We start from the raw sequence: 20,822 nt of genomic DNA on the forward strand, positions 1-20,822 counted from the left end.
GTTTTGTTGGAATGTGGTGTTTATTTCTCATAAGTTATGGTAATTTAAAATTCATGCTATTCTTTGTCTCTTAGTAATGTTGAAGGGACATGTGTGGCTTTATTTGTGTTTTTTGTTGATTTTATGTTGCTTATTTAAAGAGCATATGCAAAGAGGCTTGAGTTCAGATGACTATGATGATTTTCTAGAATTTCAGGATATTTTATTTCAGAAGATATTCTGAAATGAACTATTCATATAAGGATGTTAAGACCTGGTCCCTTTGCTAGGGAAAAAGCCTTCTTATGGGCTAGGGGAAAAATAAGATTCCACCAAGACTCTCCCACAAGAGGTTGAGCTTATTTAGTAGAAGCAACATAGAGCATATGGAAACTGCTGGAACTGGACAATACTTCTCTAGGATTTCTTTGAAAACTTCCTTCTGGAGGTGCTCTCTTTCTTTTCCACACTCAGCAGATGGGGTCTGGGGATGACTTGTACAAATACTGATAGTCTTGGATGGCCGGTTAGAAAACAAAAAACAGCCTAGGTGTCAGATAATTTTAGTTTAGGATCAGAAGAAATGAAAATTTCTTTTTTTTTTTCTTTTCTTTCCTCCCCTGCCATTGAAATGATAAGCTCTATGATGCCAACCTCAAGATATGAGCTTGGGGAAAGGGATTGTGGATTAGTATGCATGGGCTGTTGGATAAAGAGAAGTCTTTGAGGTTTATATGTGGTCTATTAAAACTCTCTAGAGAAGAGGTTTATGTTGAGAAAAATTAAGACCCTTTTATTGCTCCCTCCTGCCCCCACCATGTAGATACTTGCTTTCATCTTTACCCAATTCCTATTTTCTTTCTCCTATTCTCATAAGGTAAGAATTGCCTCATCCTGCTCAAGGTCAGTTCTTTTCAGCTGGACCCTGATGCTCCCCCTTTTCCATCCCCTAGAACCTTCCTCTCTCTCAGTCTTCCATTTTCTCTCCCAAATCCTAAACATCCATTGTATATAAACCCCTTGCCCTGCTGCCCCTTAGATTGCAAGTTTTTATCATCCTTAAAAATTCTTAAATTCTTCCTTCATGTTATGCTATAGCTATTATACAAACAATTTTTTCTCTTTTTTATTTAAACTTCTCAACAGTGGTTCGTATTTGCTGCCTTAAATTCCTCTCATCCATTTATGTCTCTACTCTATGCTCCTGCATCTGTGTCCCTAGCACTTGTCAAAATGTTTCTCCCTAATGTTACCCATAACTTCCTAATTTCCAATTCTAACATTGGTCAGTCCTTATGTCACTGGAATTCTGTAGTTTCTTGGCTTCTATTCCATAGTACACACTAGTTCTCCTTTTGATTTTCTGATTGGGGCTCCCTAGTTTCCCCTGTGAACTTTTTTTTCAGGGGACTGGCCATAGGCATGTATCCTTAATAACTCCTACTAATAATTTGCCTAACCCAGTGCCTGGAATGGAGCAGAAACTCACATTTTTAAAAACACTGAATAAGTGAAATAAAACTTTCAAGCTATGACCTTCAATGTATGACCTGCAGTAATTAGGCCCAGCTAGAACTGTAGGCCCCAATTACTCTCTAATATCATCATTCACTCAAGAGACATTTAAATTGGAAGATTTCACAGATAAATCTGGATTTCTTCCTTCTCTTGCTTAATGTGAAGCCGTGGCAACACTGAGTTGGCATTTCTTTAGAGCAACCTGTTATGGAATTGAGTAGCTACTGTTCTCTTATGGACAGGCATGTGCTTTTAAGCTTGATTCGATTCATTAATTTACCTTGCCTGCCTGGGGCATTTTAATTTGGCTCTCCTATTTCAACCTATTATCTACACCCAATCCTTATCTTATGATATCTCAAGGAAGTAATGATGGCCCCAGGTGGGTGGTTAGGAATAAAGGGATCTGGTATCCTGAACACTTTTACTTCTAACAATTAGGTCTTCCATATATATTTGTTGGTTGACTTAACATGCAATTGACTTATAAAGAACTTTTGGAAACTTTAATCCAGGAAACAGAACTAGTAAAGTCAAATATCGTTTATCTGTGTTTTAAATAGAGGGCCATCACAGACATAAAATAACATTATATTAGTTAATACATGTATGCCTTATTTAAAAAAATATAAAAATTTGAACTTAAAAGCAAAGACATCGTGACTCAATAATTTTTGTTATACATTGTTTCTTTATAGTGCTATATACTTTTCAAGTAGGAACTATCAAGCCGAGGTAAGACATGATTTTATTTATAAATAAATGACCTTTTTTATTGAATTTAATACTGATAACACCCATTATTTAAAAAATTAAACTTTCAAATGAAACAAATATTTCAGAAAAAAATCTATTTAATTCCCGTTTTAGTTCAGTAACTATGTTAACTAATCTTCAATTTTTAAGTTTAAACCCATATTTCTTTATATGCTTATAATAAATGAGTTAGGCAACATTATCTGCTACTTTTTCATTTAACATTGTTTTACATGAGCACTTACCTGTCTGTATTTCATATTTAACTCTTTATTGGAATCATATATTCTATCAAATCAATATGTCAGGATGTGCCCTTTTTTGGAGATTTGGATTGGTTTATTTTACACTGCTATACTAATTATAAATCTATTTTATAAATATAAATATAGCCTTATAAATATCTTTTAATATTTTTAACTCCCCTTTAAATGATTTCCTCCCATTTTTTCCTTAAACTCTTTTCTTCCTTGGCTTTTTAGAAAGTTCTTATCATTCCTTGTCTTTTTTTATGGCCTCTTTAGCTGTTGTCAGACCTTAAGTGTCATCTAGCTCTCTGAAGCAATCTGTTTGGAAATTTTGCACTTCCAGTCTCATTCAAGTGGTCAATATCTCAGGTGTCTATATATAATGCATAAATGAAGACCTTTATGAAGTACATACTGTTAACCAGGCTCTCTTTTAGGAGATATAGTAATGAATAGGTTATGGTTTCTGCTCTCAAAGGCCATCCAATCTAGATGAAGATATAGCATTCAACTACACTTTTAATACAATGATATGGGTTATGTACAAAGGAGACATAAAGGAGAAGCTCATCAGTTCTACTGAGTGAGGCAATATCAGGAAAGTTTACATAGAGATGGTCGTTTTTGAGTTCAGTTTTGAAATAGGGGTAGTTGTTCAATAGCTAAGAGGGGTGGAAAGTATGACTAGGGGGGATGTGGAGAGAAGGGCAACCCAAGAAGAGAGAGTTATCCAATCAAAGCTACCGAGTTGTAAACCAGATAGATCATTCAGAAAATTCCATATATTCCCATCGTTTGAAGCTCTTAGAAGGAAACAAGGATAAGATTATGAGGCCTAAAACTCCATATATGAGAATAGAAATTAAAGAATTATAAGTAAAGAAGTAACATGATGATTTGACTTGTATTTTAGAAGACCATCCTAGTAATTACATGGAGGAAGGCTAAAATGGGATCCAGAGCAGACAATGGAACTATTGCCATAAACCAGGCATGAGTTGACAAGGGTCTAAACCAAGATGGCTGTAGTAAAGATGGACAAAACAGCAAGGAGATAAATCACCAAGAATTTGGTCACTGAATGGCTGTAGTTAGTGAGGTAAAAGAAGGAGATGAAGATGAGTCTCAGGTTTCTGAGTTGAGTGACAATAAATATTTGTCCAGTGACCTGGAGAGAGGTCTGGGTAGGAGTTATAGAATGGGGCTTTCAGCCCTGAATAGTTCCTTATTTTCAATTATTGTAAGAATTGTCCACCTAGGTATTCTACCATCATCTGAAATTCAACATAATAAAATTCTAAATCATCAGCTTTTCCCCCAAGCAAGTGTTCTTATTTCCCTCATGGTTAATTGTAGCACTGTTAAAGCATTTACCTCTAGATTCTAAGTCATAGAGGTAAGCTTTATGCTTTCCATCATTATTATTGTCAAACTTGCCTATAATCAAGTCCTGCAATTTCTTTCTTCAAAATTTATTCAATTTTCTAGATGTTCAGAAAGCTGGGTTTCAGTCCTGACTGCTGCTAACTGGAAGATGATTGACTTTTGCAAGCCACACAGTTTTCCTTTTTACCCCCCAATTCATCATGTTTTATTCCAGTAATATTAAACATAAAAATAATCCCTGTTCTGTGTGGATCCTTCTACTTCTTTCCATGCTGATGCATTATCGATCTCAGAATTTAACTGCACTGTCTCTGTCCAACTGAGACACGCAGACTGTGCTGATGTTCATCATAGCACATGGCCCTGTTATCACAGCATTGTTTGCTTGTCTCCTGACACTACAGCTCCCTGAGATGGGGGCATTTTATTTAGCATTGTTGAGGGAATCCTCTTCAGCTGTCCTGGCTAAGACCTGCATTGCTAGTTAATAGAGGTCAGTGCCAACCCCAGACACTGACCTTCAAATTGTTCTTTCCTGGCTGACTTCTGGAGAAGATCAGTCTTTTAGGAACCTATTGGCCACTCAAGAAAATGTTAGCTCTGAATTCTTCATGGTATTTTAGAATGATAGGATCTATACAGCACAGTAAGTGCTAAGATGGGGGAGACACTCTTCTGTTGTTTTTCTATTTCAAATTTTACTGATTGCTGCTCTTTATTATTTCCTGCCATCATCTTGCTTTGGATTTAATTTGCTCTTCCTTTTTGTGATTTTTTTAAAAAAATTAAATCCAAGTTAGTTAACATGTAGTGTAATAATGGTTTTAGAAGTAGAATTTAGTGATTCATCACCTACATGTGACACCCAGGGCTCATCCCAACAAGTGCCCTCCTTAATGCCCATCACCCATTTAGCCCATCCCCCCCAACTCAGTACCCCTCCTGTAACCCTCACTTTGTTTTCTGTATTTAAGAGTCTATTATGGTTTGCCTCCCTCTCTGTTTTTATCTTCTTTTTCCTTCCCTTCCCCTATGTTCATCTCTTTTGTTTCTTAAATTCCACATATGAGGCCATACAATCTTCCGAAGCCCTAGTTTCCACATTTCAAAAAAGGAGGCCTTTGAATTAGATAGTCAGTGAATTCTCTTACAGGTATTCAGTCTTGTACCTTTTCTTTCTGATTCTGATACTGCCATCTAGGCTTATATAAGTGCCTCCAAACTGGTGTCCTAGCTTTCAGTGTCATTTCCATTCAATCCTATGCATATAATTGTTACCTAAAGCTTCCTTAAATACTAATCTTTCATGTTACATCCTTGTTCATGGAACTAGCTTAATGGCTTCCTTTTGGCTTATTGCATCAAGCTTGATTTCTTTGTTAAGTTTCAAGATTCTGTAAAATGATTTTTCTACTTAGCCAAATTTATCCTTCTTTACCTTTAACATCATCTCTTACTTCCAAGCAGAATGGACTTTGGGCTGATTTCTTCAAAGAATTTTATCATAATCTTTTCCCAACTTGAAAATCCAGTAACTCTCCCTCTGATCCTAAATTATCTTCCAAAGATCAGTTCAACTCCTCTCCTCCAGGGAGATTATATTGAACCATTTCATTCCTTAGTGTTCTTTTCTTCTAGAGCATTTGTATTCTGTGGCACAGCTTAGTGCTCAATTATCCATAGGCTTGATATTTGGCTGATTCCTGTGTGGAGACCATCTTCTGTGTCTGCTACTGCCTAACAGAGTATGAAACCTAACACATTGTAAATACACATTGGTTTATTAGCTTTCAGGAGCACACACGTTTTTCAAAATAAGGAACAGACTATAACCTCAATGTTTGAAATAGCAAGGCAAAATAATAAAGCCAGGCCTCTGTTGGAGGGATAATCTAAGATGATTAAAAATCATATACCAGAATGGGTATGGGTAATTGAAGAGACTAAATAGTCTCTTAAATAGAAAATTAGCCCTTGAATTATTTTTGGTGTATTTATATGCAGTTGCCAATTTGAGCAATATGGGTTCAGATATCATCAATAGAAATCATGCATTTAGGTGTTGAGTCATCTTTGCTATCATAAAAGCATCTTCATTTTAAGGATGCCTCTTTTAACTACTGGAGAAATGTAGTGCAATTTCAAGTTATATATTGTTTTAATGGTCAAAGTGTAAAACAGATTCAATGAATTTTGTGAAGAAAGAAGCCACAAAATAGACCATAAAGTACTTGGTTATGTCCACAGCTGAGTTTTGAAATTTGAATGCCTCTTTGGACTTTACAATTTATTTCTATTATATTAGACCTCAAAAGAAAAGAGAAGTTATCTGCCACACCTCATCTTTTTTTCCATATCTGTCATCAAATACTTACCTGTTTTTGCAATTATTATGTAGTACTTTCATATTTTGCAAGGCACCTTGAAGTAATTTTAATTACTGTGACAAGTGCATTACAGAAATGCTGTGTGATTCTATATGAATTTCTATATGAGTTTCTCTGATATCTCTGGGGTTTTGTTATCTCCTAATTATGAGAAAGTTTATTTTTCCAGGCGACTGCATTCAAAAAGTTTAAAGCCTTCCAGATTAAGAGTGCACCACGGAGCAAAGATAGGCCAACCTACATTCAGAATTTAAATGTAGGCCCTTATGGGCCTAAGACAGAGAGTCATGATTCATATTCTATGTTCTCTAAGGTCAAACAAGAGTCTAGACTCCTGAGAGCTGGATGTCAGTAAGCTTTAGCACAGTGATTCTCAGTGTAGCAAAAGTGGTGGAAAACCATATCAAAGATTGAAAAGCTGAAAGGGACAAATCTGTCTCCTAAAACACAGGAGACCCAGAGAATATGAAGTATGGCAGAGACCTTGTGATTCTCATCTGTTCAATAACAACCTGAGTAAACACTTCAGTTGTTTTTTTTGTTCCTTGCCCCTATTCTGTTGGTGTTTGCTTACTATTCCACTGAATCTGTGTTATATCTTCTTATTAACTGAGCACAATCTGCTTTTCTGTGATTTGGATGTGATTGTACAGACACTTGTCATGTAGTGATAGAGACACCATCACATGACTTACGTTTTGCAGTTTACAAAGCACTTTCATAGACATTATCTGTGATGTAGGTAGGGAAGAAGTTATTTTACTCATGAATAATTTGAGATTAGAGCAGTTAATTGATTTATTATAAGATCACACAGCTAGTAGAATGGTGTTGAAATTGGAACCCATATCTCTTGATCTAGAGTCCAGAGATCTTTCTATTATTCTTGGATTTCTGTTATTAAGCTTGTTAATAACCACATTTATGGGTGATTTTTAAAAACTTATTTAAATATAAGTTAGTTAACATACAGTGCAGTATTAGTTTCAGGAGTAGAACCCAGTGATTCATCACTTATATATAACACCCAGTGCTCATCCCAACTAGTGCCCTCCTTAATGCCCATCACCCCTTTAGCCCATCCCCTCACCCACCTCCCCTCCAGCAACCCTCAGTTTGTTCTCTGTATTTAAGAGTCTCTTATGGTTTGTCTCCCTCTCTGGTGATTTTGATTAATGGGAAATGGTGTTACGATGTGAAAGGTTTTAGAGTTTATGGAAGAAGGAGGATGAGGACTAAGTTTCCCCATGTTGCTTTTCTGATTTGATCATAGTATTGTAGGATCTGATAATCTATAGAGCAATGAATAGATACAATATTTTTTTTGTTACTATATACCTCGGCTCTTGATTTGTGGGATCCTGGAGAAAAATACTCTTGTTTTCAAGTCATTTAGAGAGGTGGTGGTGGGGGGGGGGTGTCTCTAGTCTCTCTCAATATGACCCTTTCCAATATCTTAACTTCCCACATCACAAAATATTTATTTCTATCTAACCTAAATCCTGACTGCTGTCATTTAAGCCCAAATACTTTTGTTCAGTAGGTGGTAGTGTACAATTTTTATTTATAGCTTCGGGAGGGTGCAGGAAATATATCTGAATGATTTCTGACTGCTGACAAGCCCTAATAACTGATAGTTCCTGGCATCAAACTGAATGTCCTTTGGCAGAGATGGCTATTTTGAGGGGAAAAGACAGAAACTGGCAAAAACTTTTTTCATGCAGGTGTGATTTTATGATGGAATTTTATGACAGAAACCAACCAAGTGTCCTTTACGTAGTTTATGATGTTATCAGCTCCTAGGCTGAGATTTCTTTCTCATTATTCATGTTTATTTGGCTTGAAGCAAATTAAAAATCAGACAAGAATATTGGGATATAATTTTGATTTTGCAGATGTAATCTGACACCCAAGTAACTTCAGAGAAGTTTGGTTCTTTTATTTGTGCTCTTTCGTGATGTTCTGAAAAATGCTTTTTTCAGGGGCAGCTATTATGCTTGTCAGTATGGCTTGTACAATATTGAGCACTCTATCAGCACTTGATTTTAATGGCAAACAAGAAAATCTCTGCATATTATATTATTTTTCTAGCCTCAATGGTTTTAAAGATAAGATTTTAAAAATTAGCCCACTACGAAAAAAAAATTGTAATTAGAGTTCTCTGATTATGGTATATTATTGATGAGGTTCTTCGATTGTTTTTCTTCAGTCCATACAGCAAATGGGAGTAAAATTCACGGAAGAAGTTTATGTTTTGCTCTCTGAAGTTTTACTTTGTTATCGTCATGGTAAGTGCCAGAAGCAGGTCCCTTTAAGAGGTGTCTTAGAGCAAGTCACCTTCATAGGTCACCTTTCCATTGCAGTATAAGCCAGGCCCTGACCAAATCTGATTGTCCTAGTTGTGAGTCTCAGGCCCAAAGGCAGCATTTATAGGCTGACCAGTCTATCCCTCCCAATGTTTATCTCCTAATCCCCTTGGCCCTTATACTTTATAATCAGCATGTGTATGTATAGATGGATGCGGGTAAATTCTCCCCTTTTCTTACATCTCCAGGCCTTCCCTATTATCTCTTTGTACCTCCATTCCATCTATTTACTACCCAGTGCTTGATTTTCTGCTTTTCTTTGTGGATTACCCATTATTCATACTGCATTGGTCTCCTTCCAACACTTTTCTCAAGTCACTTCTTTCTTCATTACAAGAATATCCAAGTTTAATATAAATAATTAGAAATCAGTATCTATGTATTTCATTTTAAATTTGAATAGCAATTGTGAATGGATAGCATCTCTGTTTGGCACATAAGTGTTAGATATGATTCCATCTTAAGTCAAGTCTGTTGTCATGATATCCGGAAGCCATAAGTTAAACACTGGCTTCTTGGGGGATGTGATCAGTTGCCTATGCTTCTTAGTTATGCAAGATAAATAGGTTCTGAAGATCTGCTGTACAATGTTGTGCCTATATATAATAATACTGTATTGTACGCTTAAAAATCTGTTAAGAAGATAAATCTCATGTTAAGTATTCTTACCACAATAAAACAAAACAAAGTGATGCTCCCCGCCTCCCAACTTGTTCAAAATTTTAGCTAGGACACACTCTGGGATCTGTTTTTGTCCTAAGTACTCTGTGTCCTGAGATCTAAAGTATTTCAACCTCTGACTTAGGACTAATATTGATCAGAAACTATAAATATTCATGACCTAGGACCTTACTTAAGAGGACAAATGGTATAGTATGATCTATTTAGCTTGGGGTTTTAAGATGGTTGTTGATGATCACTCCATTAGTAATTTGTTTTTGAAACTTGAATCTACTTCCTTAATTTAGCTGATGCATAGAGAGCACATATTGAAAATTAGGCTCAGCTTTAAAAATTATAAACAATCTTAAAAAACAAATTGTAAGTTTCATCTCCCATGACACAAATCAGAGATTTAGGCAGATAATGTTGGTTTAAGTTTGTGGAACTTGGTAACAGACAGTAGCTTGTGACTGTGAATCCTGCACATGTGCACAGCCTCACGTGTGTAGGATATGCCTCTATAAAGATCCTCTGCAGGGGACTGTATCAGTCAGGGTTTAGTTAGGAAGCAGAGGGCACTATGAGTATTAGGGGAATAAGAGATTTTTTAAATAGGGATGAGACCTGACACAAATGTGGGAGGAAAGGGGGAAGTACAGTCGTGAAGAGGAGTTGGAGGATCTGAGAAGGAGTTGCTAACCATTATGCCTGAAGCATGGGCCAAGATTGTCAAGTTAGAACTTGCAGGGAAGTCTGTGTTGCCTGATCGGAGAAGCCAAGCTCATCAAGCTGCCCAAGTGAGACCATGGAAAAGTGTTCGGGAAGCCATTGCTTCTGTGTGTCTGTTACCTTTGAGGGTCTGTAGCTGAGTCTGGGGGTCACTGTTGGCCAGCATGGCCATCTGTTGTCAAGGAGAGCTGGGAACAGACAGAGGAGAGGAGAGGAGAGTGATGATAAGCTGGACCCTACCAGACTCTTCTGCATCTCTTTGCTACCATGTCTAACTATGACCACCTTCCAAGAGCAGAGTTTGTCACTTCACGTCTGTCTTCCAGTCTTGTACAAACTTCTCTTTGGGTGAACTTTAATCTGGAAGCTTCAGGGTGTCTCAGCTTAACTGAGCTGACAGCACAGCACAATATAGGATTGTCAGTGTTCTCAGGGCTCTGTAGGACGGAAGAGTTACTGTTTGTGTTTTAGAATCAGCACATTTTCTAAGAGTGTCATTTGAAGGTTTTTGAAAGGTACACCTGCTGACAAATATCCCCCCATCCACTTATCTGTCTTCAGTGATGGTGAGGGTTCTCATCATTAGTCTCTATTTTGATTAAAGTATTGTGTTTATAAACATTTCCAGTAAAAATGCAAAATCTGGGAGAATTAGTACACTGAATCTTGTTAGTTTATCATTTATATAAGCATTACTTTATCACTTTGCTGGCCTAACATCTGTAAAGGTTTGGGTAAAGAAGACGGAGAAAGCTCCAGTGTTATCCTAGAAGGTAAGAATGAGTTGAGTATATTGGTCAAAAATCTCTAAACATATAGGGGATCCATATGTAAATGGAGAAGAAAGAGTGCAAAAGTGGAATTTTCCTACTTAACTGTATTTTCTAGTAGTAAGTCTGCTTAAATTAGCCTCTTCACTGTATTGCTCAAGGATGAAATTACAAACAGTACTTGTGAGATGTTAATATTCATATTTATGTTCATGAAGTTAACACTAGAATATTTAGAATAATTTTCAGTTGGAAATGGAATGTAACTGTGCAATAAGTTTTTTTTTTTAGTATCAGGAAAAATCAACTTATTATCAGTTTGCCTGGTCTTTACCCATGCTATTTTAATTTAGCATTGATTGATTCCATCACAAATCTTGGGATGGAACTTTAAGATGGGTGTTTATTAATTTTTCATTTTCCTTCCCTTTCCCTCCATTCCTTTCCCTTTTCTTCCTTTCTCATCCCTTCCCTTCTTTTCCTTTTCATTCTCTTCCTTTCTTCCCTTTCTTCTTCCTCCTCCTCCTCCTCCTCCTCCTTCTTCTTTCTGATGTGGTTCTTTAAAAAAAAAGTCAGTGGTGATTTCTGGCTCTGACCTCTGGCAAACTGTGATCTCCTGAAAATTGGCTTGAGTGCTTTACTTCCAATGGGCAAGATTTCAGGCACAGATAGGGAGGGACACCTGGAGGCACTACTCATTTTCTGGTTATGGGGAGATGTGATGTACAACATAAAAATTAGGCAAACATGATAGATAAACATTGAGGACATTCAAAGTGAGCAATTTCTTCTAGTTTATACATGAGACAGGAAAATAAATTAATAAGGGAAATTGGCAGTCAGTTATATGGCCAGCATCAGCAGGCATCTCAGGTAGTCTGCTGACAAAAGGTCACAGCTCACCTGTCATGGATACAGCCAACAGTGAAGCTAAAAATGATTTGTTTTCAAATATTGTTTAGATACTTTATGCTCTGGGGTGACAGAGGAATGTCTCCTTTTCTCTCCTTCTTCCTCTCTTGCTCCTTGACTCTAGCTCACTTGCGAGTGTGCACGTGCTCTCTTTTTCTAAAAACATGCAGAAGCAATAAATCAGCCAGTTTAAGAAGATCCAGCCAGTCCAACACAGATCGATTTCACAGGGAAGTCGATGGGCTGCTAATAGAATTACAACTACCTGTCAAAACAGGGAAAACATATCTGTGACAGTGACAAAGGGCAAATCAATTTAATAAGAGGTTTTTTCTTCCAGAGACATAGATGTGGAGTACATGGGTGTCTCTAAGAGTCTGTAATTGTGAATAGAAACCATATACTCTAACTGTTAAAGCCGAGGTTATGTCAATGATTCTGGGAGAGCATACTGACTCTTCTTTTCTAGGAGGTTTGTCTAGTAGCTGTAACAATTTGCTCTGTAATAGAATATAACAGGGAGATACTGCCTGGAAACACATTATTTTAACTTTGTTATCCCAAATAAGTTTGTCTTGACCATTAAATAAGTTATATTCCCATGAACTTTGCATTTTCATGTTTCCTGTTGCGTCTCATTTCAACAAGGAACTGTGCATTGCCAAGGACAGCTCTCTGGCAAATCTTTCTCTTCTAAGCTAGCTTGATCATTTTCAGAGGCCTCATAAAACTGTTAGCAATGTGACTTTTAGTAACAGCAACTTCTGTGTTCAGGCTTAGTTTCTTGCAAAATGAATCTTAATTATGAACACAACTCTTAGCTTAAATCCATTGTGTATCAACATGAGGCTCTGTTAGGTCAAGGACTTGATTTTTAAAAAGAATTTAATATGCATTAACTTAGTTCAGCACCATGGGTTTTCTGTAAAACAAACAAACAAACAAACAAACAGTGATATAATAAATATATATTTGGTCTCTGCCCCCATTTCCTGGCCCATGCTAAAACCCTTGGAATCTCTGAAGTGACAAGTGTCTTTTTGTATACCAATAAGATGACTAGTGGCTGGGAGTCTCCTCGATAACCTCAGGATGGGGGTGGTTGCCAGGGGAAACCAATCAAATCTTTAAAACGTTGGAAGTTTTAGCCTTACTCCTTGACCTCTGGGGAGAGAGAGGGCTGGAGTTTGAGTTACTCACTGATGGCCAATGATTTAATCAATCGTGCCTATGTAATGAAGCCTCCATAAATGTCCTAACTGAGGGGGTTTGGAGAACTTGCAGGTTGGGGAACACATGGGGGTTCTGGAAGGGTGGTGCACCCAGAAAGATCATGGAATCTTTATGCACCCCAACACCACCCAAGACCTTGCTCTATGCATCTCTTCCATTTGGCTATTCCTGAGTTGTATCTTATAATAAACAGGTAAAGTGCTTTACTGAGTTCTGTGGGCTGTTCTAGTAAATTATCAAACCCGAGGAGGGGGTTGTGGGAAACTCCAATTTATAGCTGGTCAGTTAGAAGTACAGGTAACTACCTGGATTTGCAGTTGGTATTTGAAGTGGCAAGAGAGGGCAGTTTCCTGGCACTTGTGATACCTTGTGGGGTCTGTGATAATTCTTGGAAGTTGGTGTTAGAAGTGTTGAGGGTGAGGAGAAGAAAACAGGACAGTTTTCTCTTTTAGAAACAAAAAGTAATTCTTTGTTATGGCAGAATTTAACAGTGTCATTGTAATCAGAAAATATACTAGGTCTCATACTCATCAAAGTTCAATGATACTAATCCACCTTAATTGCTGTTCCTTCACTGAAGAATAGTTTCTGTGTTGTAGTATAGACAGGAGTTAGGAAACATGGTTCTAAAATCAGAAACATCTGCATTTTTTCTGCTACCTGCCACCTATTAGCTCATGACTTGGGTGAGCTGCTTAGTTTTTTGAAGCCCACATTTACCATTCTGTACAATTGGGCTGAAAGATAGTGCTTACCTCAAGCAGTTGTTACTGAGGAATAAATAAGCTAATATGTAAATCCTGTGTTTCTCCTATGCAAAAGGGAGGATACCAGTGACATCACTCATTCCTGTAATCTGCTTTCTACTCTATGACTGGGCCAAGGAACAAATGATCCATTTGGCCTTTTTTCCCCCCCTTCAGGAAGCTGGGGGAAGTCTGCCCATGATGTATTTAAATTAACAGATATGTAAGAAGAACTATGTTTACCCCCAATCCCTGCATGTACACACCCCTTACTTGTTGTGTTTCTTAAGAACCTTATATATATTCTGTACTGTAGTTTTCATCTCTACCTAAGACACCAGTTTTATCTGTGCCTGGGAAACTAGATTAAGAGGGCCAGGAAAATGCATTCTGGTATCTCTGGTACCTCATGTTTGCTGGGTGGTGGCTTTGACACCTGGCAGTGGGGGCCATTGATTAAGTCTCCTGCCTCAACCTGGCTTTGCCAACTATACTTTTCATTTACATGAACTCATTTGCATCCCCACTTCCATGGAAATGAAGGCAAGAACAAGATTTTAAATACCTCTCAGGAATGTTAGATAGTTACCAATGACGTTTTTGGGGTTTCTCCTCTTCTCACCCAGACTGAGTGCTGATTGAAGCTGATTAGAATGATGTCTGGTAAAGGGTGCAGTGACCTAGTTTGATGCTTTGGCATCAGCTTCTATCAACATAGTTCTCATTTGGACCCTACCTCCATTCACATTTTCTACTTGAGTTCCATGAAATTCATCCTGGAGCTATTCCAGTTTCAGAACAATTGTATTTGCATCATTGCTTAATATGAACCAATATTGACTGTAGCCTTAATTTCTGTTCATCCTTACTACCTGCCCCCACCCCCCGCAAAGAAACAAAAAAGGCACTATTGTTCATCTATGTGGATAAAAGCAAAAATGCAAATTTCTCGTTATTGATAGAATACATGGATGATTTGAATTTATAATTTGGATAATTATGTGATGACTCTAGACTTAGGACATTTATATGTTGTTAGCCTGGAACTATATCTTTCTCATCATATTGGAGCTGTTTCATTCTCTGAATGATGAGGAGCACAATAACATGGGGGTTCAGTATTGGATGTTTTAAGTATGATAGAGCTGGAGGAGGAAGAGTGCTCAGTGGTTTAGGATCTCCATGTCGGCCCCTCCACTGAAGTTCTTTGTGTAAGTCTACACTCTCTGCCTCAAATTCCTTTTGCTCTTGTGTGTATGTGTGTGTGTGTGGGAGAGTGGGGGGAGGTGAGGAGAAGAATCTAAAAATAGTGCTTGAAAGAGATGCCAAGATCTCAGCGTTGTGTTGGAGAAACCATCTGCTAATCTCATTGCCTGAAACCGGAATCAAAGAAATTGTACTGAAATGAAAGTTCAGAAGAACAAATGTTTCCAGGCTGATGTCCTACAAGGCATCAGACCTTCTACCTTGTTACTGAGGAGATAAGGTGGGTGAGAATGAGACTGTGGCTTGGCCAGGCCAAGGGCATTCACCTCCCACCTCTGTGCCTTAGTAGTCTGTAACTTAACCCAACTCTGTCTTAAGTTTGCAGGATGGCAAATGGAGGAAAACAATTTCTGTGTTGCAAATGGTAGTATTTTTTAAGTTTAATAAATGTATGGTATGATTATTATTTTTTAGAGCCACAGGCAAGAAGCCTATGAGGCATCAATGTTCTGCAGCCAGAATGGTAATTTCCTTCTTGGCAGATTCTGTCCCCTCTTTCTCCACCCAGGGACCTGTTGTGGCTATCTCCTCTAGTGCAGAGTTAAGACTGTCTGGGGAATACTAGTTAATTGCTGAGTAGATAATCAGAATTGTAAAGGTCAGTGATAACAGGCAACAACTGACTCATGTTCACAAACAGCTGGATGTGATAAAAGCAATTTAGCTTGAAAAAAGCTCTTCAGAAATATATTGACCTTACTTTTTCTCCCTTGGGCTCTGTCTGTCCATCTTTATCTGCCCCTTTCAGTTTCTGTTTCTATCCCCATTGTGGGTTTCATTTCTTGATATCCCATGCTGTTGTCTTGTTCCCTTTGTTACTCTTCCCTCTTAGTAACACTCATGCAGAGAGGACCATAAGTACATTTCCTCTTTGTGTCTGTTAGTCTCTCTTCCTTTCTTTCTCTTCTCATCTTTTCCATTTACCTTTCTTTCTTCATCCTCTTCTTTTATGCCTTAACCCAAATGTTTGTCTTTTCCCACTAATGGAACTGATGGCTTGCATTTCCCCTGCTTCCACAAGACTTCTTGCTTCCCCCTTCAAAGCCCTAGCCAATTGTTTCCCTAAATACCTGGTTTGGGGAGGACAGGGAAGGTGCCTCACCTGAGATGACATGCAGCACCCTATGTTCCTTGTGCTGGGCCCTACTTGAGGTTCACTCCTTACTTGTGCAGTCATGTGGAGCAGAATGCTACCACAGTGCTGCCCATGGCATTGGGACAGGGTCAGGCTTCTCATGCTCTAGAGGCTGTGAGCCCTCGCTATGCTTGAGTGATGCACGCTCCCCATGACTGCTGCCATTCTGTGTCCTTCTCAGAGATAGAGATAATGTCCTGTGCTCCACCTTGGGCCACATATTTCATTCCAGGACTAAAACAACTCAGTGGCCTGAATCCGATAGTCCAGAAGGAAATAGAGGGCACAATCAAAAGGGGTTTGGGGGGAGACTTTGAAGGAGGGATTATTTTCAAAAGAGTTATTAGTTATTAACAGTTCACAAAATATTTTTGCTGCCCTCATTAATAATTACATAATAACATTAATCACACTGACATCTATATGTTGAATATACAAATGTGATCATTGAAGAATATTCAAGCCTTCCTTTCGGGACTTAGAATGAAATCCCTAAAACTTTACATGTCCTATGGGGTCTCTTGATCCCTCCCTATCTATCCAGCTTGATCTGAAAACTCTCCCCCCTCCCACAAACTCTGCCTTCATCTTGTTTTGCAAGGTGAACCAAACTGTTTTTCTCCTCAGGGCCTTTGTGCATGTTGGTTTCTGCCTGGAACACACTTCTCTCTCTCTTTTCTTCCTTTACATAGCTAATTCATTTCTGAGGTTGTAGTGTCACTTCCATAGAGCATGCTACACACTCTCATACCACCATCCGTGTTTTCTTCATAGAACGATGACAAATCAAAGAAGGCAGCAGAAGAGATTTTCATAGACCTTTGATGACAGTGATCAACTTAAGTCTGAATAAGTGAAGTTTGGTGGGAGTTGGGGGGTGGGTGGGTTTAATTATATAATTTGGGTGATTGTTTAATATCCATCAACCCTCCCCCCCCCCCACATGCCTGCAGGGATCATGTTTGTTTTTGTATACTGATGCTTCCTCAGGCCTACAACATAATAAACTAAGTACCCCCTATATGCTAGGTGCTTTACTTACATTGTGCGGGTTACTTTTTATATTCACCACAATTCTATAAAGCAGATATTAGCAAACTATAGTCCATGAGCCAAATCTGGCCCATTAATTATTTTTTAAAATTAATTATTTTTATTTTTAAAATGTATTTAAATTCAAGTTGGTTAACATACAGTGTAGTATTAGTTTTAGGAATAGAACCCAGTGATTCATCACTTACATACAACACCCAGTACTCATCCCAACAAGTGCCCTCCTTAATGTCCCTCACCCATTTACCCCATCCCCTCACCCACCTCCCCTCCAGCAACCCTCAGTTTGTTCTCTGTATTTAAGAATCTCTTATAGTTTGTCTCCCTTTCTGTTTTTATCTTATTTTCCCTTGTTCATCTGTTTGGTTTCTTAAATTCCACATATGAGTGAAACCATATGATATTTGTCTTTCTCTTACTGACTTATTTCACTGAGCATAATACCCTCTAGTTCCATCCATGTTGTTGCAAATGGCAAGATTTCATTCTTTTTGATAGCTGAGTACTATTCCATGTATATATACCACGTCTTCTTTATTCATCAGTCAGTGAACATTTGGGTTCTTTCCATAATTTGGCTATTGTTGATAGCACTACTGTAATCATTGGGGTGCATATACCCCTTTAAATTGGCATTTTTGTATCCTTTGGATAGATGCCTAGTAGTGCAACTACTAGGTGGTAGGGTAGTTCTATTTTTAATTTTTTGAGGAACTTCTATACTATTTTCCAGATATAGCTGCACCAGTTTGCATTCCCACCAATAGTACAAAAGTGTTCCCCTTTCTCCACATCCTCGCCAACATCCGTTGTTTATGAGTTCTTAATTTTAGCCATTCTGACAGGTGTGAGGTGGTATCTCATTGTCGTGTGGATTAGTATTTCTCTGATGGTGAATGATATTTGCGCATCTTTTCATGTGTCTATTAGCCATCTGGATGTATTCTTTGGCAAAGTGTCTATTCATGTCTTTTGCCCATTTCTTCACTGGATTATTTGTTTTTTTGGATGTTGAGTTTGATAAGTTCTTTATAGATTTTGGATATTAACCCTTTATCCAATAAAATAGAAATGGAGTTTTCCAAAATATATTTATAAATATCTTCTCCCATTCTATCAGTTGCCTTTTAGTTTTGTTGATTGTTTCCTTCACTGTACAGAAATTTTTTATCTTAATGAGGTGCCAATAGTTCATTTTTGCTTTTTTTCCCTTGCCTCCAGAGACATGTCTAGTAAGAAGTTGCTGTGGCCAACGTCAAAGAGGTTGTTACCTGTTTTCTCCTATATGATTTGATGGTTTTCTGTCTTACATTTAGGTCTTTCATACTTTTTGAATTTACTTTTGTGTATGGTGTAAGAAAGTGGTCCCATTTTATTTTTCTGCATGTCACTGTCCAGTTTCCCCAACGCCATTTGCTGAAGACTCTGTCTTTTTCCCATTGGATACTCCTTCCTGCTTTGTCAAGGACTAGTTGACCACATAGTTGTGGGTCCATTTCTGGATTTTACATTTTGTTCCATTGATCTATGTGTCTGTTTTTGCACCAGTACCATACTATGCTGGTGATTACAGCTTTGTAATACAGCTTGAAGTCTGGAATTGTGATGCCACCAGGTTTGGTTTTCTTTTTCAACATTACTTTTGCTATTCAGTCTTTTCTGGTTCCATAAATTTTAGAATTGTTTGTTCTAACCCTGTGAAGAATGCTGGCATTATTTTGATAGGGATAGCATTGAATGTGTAGATTGCTTTGGGTAGTATCAGCGTTTTAACAATATTTGCTCTTCCGATCCACGAGTATGGAAAGTTTTTCCATTTCTTTTTGTCCTCTTCAATTTCTTTCATGAGCTTTCTGTAGTTTTCAGGGCACAGATCTTTTACCTCTTTGGTTAGGTTTATTCCTACATATCTTACTGTTTTTTGTGCAATTGTAAATAGGATTGATTCCTTGATTTCTTTTTCTGCTGCTTGATTATTGGTATATAGAAAGGCAACTGATTTCTGTACATTGATTTTATATCCTACAACTTTGTTGAATTCACGTATCAGGTCTAGCATTTTTTTTAGTGGAATCTTTTGGGTTTTCTATGTAGAGTATTATGTTATCTGCAAAGAGTAAAAGTCTGACTTCCTCCTTGCTAATTTATATGCCTTTTATTTCTTTTTGTTGTCTGATTGCTGTGGCTAGGACTTCCAATACTATGTTGGACAACAGTGGTGAGGGTGGACATCCCTGTCATGTTCCTGATCTCAGGGAGAAAGCTCTCAGTTTTCCCCTATTGAGGATGATATTAGGTGTGAGTCTTTCATATATGCTTTTATGATGTTGAGGAATGTTTCTTCTATCCCTATTTTCTTGAGGGTTTTTATCAAGAAAGGATGTTGTATTTTGTCAAATGCTTTTTCTGCATGTATTGAAAGGATCATATGGTTCTTATCCCTTCTTTTATTAATGTGGCGTATCACGTTGATTGATTTGTGAATATTGAATCAGCACTGCAGCCCAAGAATAAATCCCACTTGATCATAGTGAATAATTCTTTTAATGTACTGTTGAATTTGATTTGCTAGTATCTTGTTGAGAATTTTTGCATCCAGGTTCATCAGGGATATTGGCCTGTAATTTTCCTTTTTAGTGAGGTCTTTGTCTAGTTTTGCAATCAAGGTAATGCTGGCTTCATAGAATCAGTTTGGAAACTTTCCTTCCATTTCTATTTTTGGAACAATTTGAGAAGAATAGTATTAACTCTTCTTTAAATGTATGGTAGAATTCCCCTGGGAAGCCACCTGGCCCAGGATTCTTGTTTGTTGGGAGATTTTTGATAACTGATTCAATTTCTTTGCTCATTATGGGCCTGTTAAAAATTTCTATATCTTCCTGTTTCAGTTTTGGTAGTTTTTGAGTTTCCAGGAATTTGTCCATTTCTTCCAGATTGCCCAGTTTGTTGGCATAAATTTTTTCATAGAATTCTCATAATTGTTTGTATTGCTATGGTGTTAGTTGTGATCTCTCCTCTTTCGTTGATGATTTTATCTATTAAGGTCCTCTCTTCTTTTTGAGAAGTCTGGCTAAGGGTTTATCAATTTTGTTTATTCTTTCAGAAAACCAGCTTTTAGTTTCATTGATCTTTCTACTGTTTTGTGTGTGTGCGCGCGCGCGTGTGTGTGTGTGTGTTTTGTTTCTCTATCATTTATTTCTGCTCAAATCTTTATTGTTTCTCTTCTGCTGGGTTTAGGCTTTATTTCCTGCTCCTTTCAAGCTCCTTTAGGTGTAAAGTTAGATTGTGTATTTGGGACCTTTCTTGCTTCTTGAGATAGGCCTGAATTGCAGTGTACTTTCCTCTTTGACTGCCTTTGCTGCATCCCAAAGGGTCATGTTTTCATTTTCATTTACTCCCATATATGTTTTAATTTTTTCATTAATTTCCTGGTTAAACCATTCATTCTTTAGTAGGATGTACTTTAACCTCTTTGTATTTGAGGGCTTTCCAAATTTTTTCTTGTGGTCAGTTTCAAGTTTCATAGCATCATGATCTGAAAATATGAATGGTATGATCTTCATATTTTTTTATCTGTTGAGACCTGATTTGTAATCCAGTATGTGACCTATTTTGGAGAAAGTTCCATGTGCACTTGAGAAGAATGTGTACTCTGCTGCTTTAGGATGGAATGTT

The sequence above is a fragment of the Leopardus geoffroyi genome, chromosome B2, assembly GCF_018350155.1.
Source record: "Leopardus geoffroyi isolate Oge1 chromosome B2, O.geoffroyi_Oge1_pat1.0, whole genome shotgun sequence".
Classification (NCBI taxonomy): Eukaryota; Metazoa; Chordata; class Mammalia; order Carnivora; family Felidae; genus Leopardus; species Leopardus geoffroyi.